Source organism: Octopus sinensis, unplaced genomic scaffold (genome assembly GCF_006345805.1).
Source record: "Octopus sinensis unplaced genomic scaffold, ASM634580v1 Contig07385, whole genome shotgun sequence".
NCBI classification, from domain to species: Eukaryota; Metazoa; Mollusca; class Cephalopoda; order Octopoda; family Octopodidae; genus Octopus; species Octopus sinensis.
In genome coordinates this window covers 1-5,175 of record NW_021830090.1, presented here as the reverse complement: position 1 = coordinate 5,175, position 5,175 = coordinate 1, and the positions used below count along the sequence as shown (strand labels likewise).

The following is a 5,175-nucleotide window of genomic DNA, read 5'->3' as shown; positions in this document are numbered from 1 at the left end:
TGCTAATGTGTCTTGGAAAATGATGTTTATGGTGATGATGAGAATGAAGACAACTACTACTACTCTAGTAGTAACACACACTCACACTATACAAAGCTAGCCGTACTACTACTAGTACTATTCCAGTTGTAGCAGTAGTTGTAGTAGTGAAGTGTGACAACAACATTGCTGAACAACAGTACTAACAGCCAATCAGCAAACGGGAAACATGTGAACAGAGAGAAGGAGGAGAGAGAAGAAGAATATTTAATGACCAATCATACATATGCTTACATCTGGTGGTTCGAGGAAGCAGCATAGCCCCTAAGCCGTCGGTGTGTGGTATATGGGTGAGAACGTTTGTGGGAAGAGCTATAGTAGTAGCAGGTGGAGGTATAGTAACAGTTGGGGTAGCAGCAGCAGCTGAACTCATCACAGAAATTACATGTGCGTATGTCTACATTATTACGTTTCTGTATGTGATTGTGACTCTTAGCAATTATATGTTATCTCTTGGTGGCTGTGTGTATGTGCCTGTTTAGTGGTGTAGTTCTATGTATGTATGTTGCTGTATGTTTTCTTCATAATCTCAATGTACTTATGTGTGTGTTTGTGTGTATTTATACACACACACACATGTATGTATGTGTCTATCTGTCGGGAGAGGAGAGAGAAACACGCGTACGTGTATAATATATAATATATTCGGTTTGGTTTCGCAATGAATGTATTCTTTTGTTTCAATCATTTGACTGCGGCCATGCTGGAACACTGCTGCGTATATCCATTCTTTAATATATGGATACCCTCGAATGTTTTGTATGCATGAGTGTGTGCGTGTGAGAGAGTGGGAGCGTGCGTATGTGTATTTGTGTGTGTGTGTATGCATATCTTAGTGTAAGCTGGTATGTTTGTATACGTCTACCTTCATGCAAATAGTTATGTATATACGTGTGTAAACATTATTTAATTCTATCTAAAATATTTGCAATCAAATACGACGTTCAATTCTCGTCTCCGTCTTCACCTAGATAACAACGCATCACCTCAGGCACTTGCAGCAGTACCAACAATAGCAGCAACTACAGCAGTGATAGTAGTAGCACGGTAACAGCACCAACTGCAGCAGTAAAAAAGAAGAAAACTGCAGCAACTGCCGTGATATCAAAAGCAAGAACACAGTAAAACTAGAGGCTGCAGCAGCAACACAGAACAGCACCAACTGCAGCAATAGCAGTACAGTAACAATTTAAGCAGCAGTAGCAACACGATGACAGCAACTGCTGCAGTAACAACTACACCATCTGCAGCAGCAGAAACACGGTTACAGCAGCACTAACTACAACAGCAGGATTACAGTAATAGCAACAGTAGCAGCAACAAACTGAATCAGAAGCAAATATTGGTTGTGTGTTATGTGCGAGAAAAAAGTACCAGTAATATACGAGGATATTGATGATTAAGCCAACTTTGCTTATATCCTCTCGAAAATGGGGGCGTTGTAGGTTAGAGGAATTCGAAACTGATATAATAGTGTGCAGTTTTGAAGGGGAATAAAGAATAGATAGTAATTGTGGTAGATAGATAGATAAGTGAGGATGTAAGGAATGAGACAAGTAAAGAAATACGGTGTGAGGGAGTATTTATAGCAAGATAGAGAGGAAGGTATGGAATAGAAAGAGTAACGGATAGGCCAGAGAGAAGATATAGAAAGTAGGAAATAGACGAAGAAAAAACGATTACTGGATTGACAGACAGAAGGATATACTATGTCATAAAAAGAGACTGAGAGAGAAAAAAAGGTGGGCTGGACAAGAAACTGATAAGGGGTAAGAAATGGAAGAGGTGAGAGTGAGAGAGACTGAAGGCAGTCAAAGAAAGACTAAGGAATGAAAAATTTAACAGAATGAGGTGGGGGCAAACAGAGAAAGGGAGATATAATAATAAAGGGAAGGGGATTTGTAAAGAAATAAGGGTGGGAGGAAAGGGAGAGAGTGAGAAAAAGACAGGGTAGAAGAGAGATGAAGATAAGGACAACAAGGAAGAGAGACAGACAATGAGAGAAATGTAGACAGAAGGAAAGCCAGAGGATAAAGAAGAGTGTGTGTGTGTGTGTAGGACTAAGAGGAGAAGGATTAGGGAAAGAAGGAAACAGGAAGATAGAAAGGCAGAAACAAAGAAAGAGTAGGTAATAAGAGAGGTGGAGCAAGAGAGAAACGTGTGTGTGTGTAACTACAAGAATTTCTATGTAACCGAATGGTGGAGAGCAGTTTGCCATAAGAAACAATAGTTTGAAATTAATTCTTTGCAGACAAAAACATGGTACATCACAACTATAATGTAACTGTTAAATGTTTACATATTTACTTAGAATAGTTGAGTTAATGCTCACTTATTTAGGGCATTGAAAAGTTAACTGGAAATGATCAGATTCATTTATAGAGTGTGTGTTTAAAGGCTGGGCAGACTAATTGGTGCATATATATACATTCACACAAATATGCATATACCTATATCATGCATATATGCATATATACGCACTCAAGTATATCTATTTATCTCTCTATATACACATATATGCACAGATATATGCATTTATATACATACACACATGCATATATATGTGCATATTGATAAGCAAACGTGTGTGCACACTCAGACACATGCACACATATATGCATAATATAGATATATAACACGCATGTATACACATATGTATATGTACACACACACACACAAGTTTGAAAAGTGCTTATGTATGTGTGTATGTGTCCGCGTCTGATATTAAAAAACACACAGAGAATACTTTATTAGCTGAATCACTGAAGGACCAAGTGTTTCGTTCCATGCACTTATCAAACTTTTGAATGTGCTTCGGATAGAAAATGGATCCCTGGGCAACTCATCACTCGCGCGCGCGCACACACATACTCGCACGCATGCACACACACTCATCACGCATGCACACATATTACATATACGTATATGTGTGTCTAAATATGTATGTATGCATACACACACACGTTTAGGTTTGGTGATGCAAACAGGAAAATAGAACTCAAAACATGATCTTATATAGATATACGATCTTTGCTTTAATAACTTCTGCCGATTGTACACTCTCGCACACAAATATGTGAGTATATAGTTTTTTCATGGTACATTTCTCTTTCTCTCTCTCTCTCTCTCTCTCTCTCTCTATATATATATATATAATATATATATATATATATATAATATATACACACATTACATATATATTATATATATATAATATATATATATATATATATTATATATATATACACATTATATATATATTACACATTATATATAATATATACACATTATATATATATATCTATATATATATCGTTATATATATATATCTACGTTATATATATATATATCTACGTTATTAATATATATATATCTACAATTTATATATATATACATTATATATATATATCTACATTATATATATATATATATATATATATATACATTATATATATATATATACATTATATATATTATATATACATTATATATAATATATATATATATATAATATATATCATATATATATATATATATATATATACATTATATATATATTATATACATTATATATATATATACATTATATATATATATATTAATATATATATATATATATACATAATATATATATATATCATATATATATATCATCATCATCATCGTTTAACGCCCGTTCTCCATGCTAGCATGGGTTGGACGGTTCGACCGGGATCTGGGGAGTCAGAAGGCTACACCAGGCTCCAGTCTTATCTGGCAATGTTTCTACAGCTGGATGCCCTTCCTAACGCCAACCACTCCGTGAGTGTAGTGGGTGCTTTTTACGTGCCACCTGCACAGGTGCCAGGCGAGGCTGGCAACGGCCACGGTCGGATTGGTGTATTTTATGTGCCACCGGCACGGAAGCCAGCCGAGGCGGCGCTGGCATCGGCCACGAGTCGGATAGTGCTTTTTACGTACCCCCAGACCAGGGATCCTGGCTGGTTCAGTTCGATCTCGCTTTCGCTTGCCCCAACATGTCTTCGCAAGCAAAGGGGGTTGGCATGGGTGCCTGTCGTCGGATGAGGTTCTATATCGACTTCGCTTGCCTCAACAGGTCTTTGTGTCCAAGGGAGGAAAGGCATTCATAAGTGGGCTGGGCTCACTTGTCCTGCCTGGTCTTCTCACGTACAGCATATTTCCAAAGGTCTCGGTCGCTGGTCATTTCCTCAGTGAGGCCTAAAGTTCGAAGGTCGTGCTTCACCACCTCGTCCCAGGTTTTCCTGGGTCTACCTCTTCCACGGGTTCCCTCAACTGTTAGGGATTGGCACTTTTTCACACACCTATCTTCATCCATTCTCGCCACATGACCATACCAGCGCAATCGTCTCTCTTGCACACCACAACTGATGTTCCTTAGGTCCAACATTTCTCTCGGGGTACTAACACTCTGTCGAGCATTCACACTGACATTACACATCCATCGGAGCATACTGGCTTCATTTCTCGCGAGCTTACGCATGTCCTCAGCAGTCACGGCCCATGTTTCACTGCCATGTAGCATGGCTGTTCGTACACATGAATCATACAGTCTGCCTTTTACTCTGAGCGAGAGGCCTTTAGTCACCAGCAGTGGTAAGAGCTCCCTAAACTTTGCCCAGTCTATTCTTACTCTAGCCGTTACACTTTCAGCACACCCACCCCCACTACTGACTTGGTCACCAAGATAACGGAAGCTATCAACTACTTCTAGTTTTTCTCCCTGGAAAGTGACGCAAGTTGTTTTCTGCTGATTTTCAGAGGTTAATGCTCCCGAGCATCTGCCACATACAAAAACCATCTTCCCAGTTAGTCTTCTTATGACATTGCTGCACCTCTTATGTGTCCATAGCTTACACTTGGTGCATCTTATAGAGTTTCTACCTACACCTTTTCTACAGATCGAGCAGGGCCATCTACCTGAAGGCGTTTGTGATTTGTCTACCTTCCTACTTATTGACTCCAAGGCCCTTCGATTCTAAACCTTGCTTCCACACCTGAAACTTCTCCAGTTCTGATAGTGACTCAGCAATTAGAGCAAGGTCATCAGCATAGAGGAGCTCCCAGGGGCATCCTTGAATTCCTCCATTATTGCCTGGAGGACTATGATAAATAGGA

At 38.7% G+C, this 5,175-nt stretch overlaps 1 long non-coding RNA gene across 1 annotated transcript; it reads left to right on the top strand.

Annotated features, from left to right (window-relative positions):
* Positions 1-286: 286 nt before the first annotated feature.
* LOC118761086 lies at positions 287-3,093 on the top strand. The gene is made up of 2 exons (XR_004997147.1): positions 287-426; positions 1,011-3,093. It is a non-coding gene; the product is annotated as an uncharacterized LOC118761086 (long non-coding RNA).
* The last annotated feature ends 2,082 nt before the right edge of the window (positions 3,094-5,175 follow it).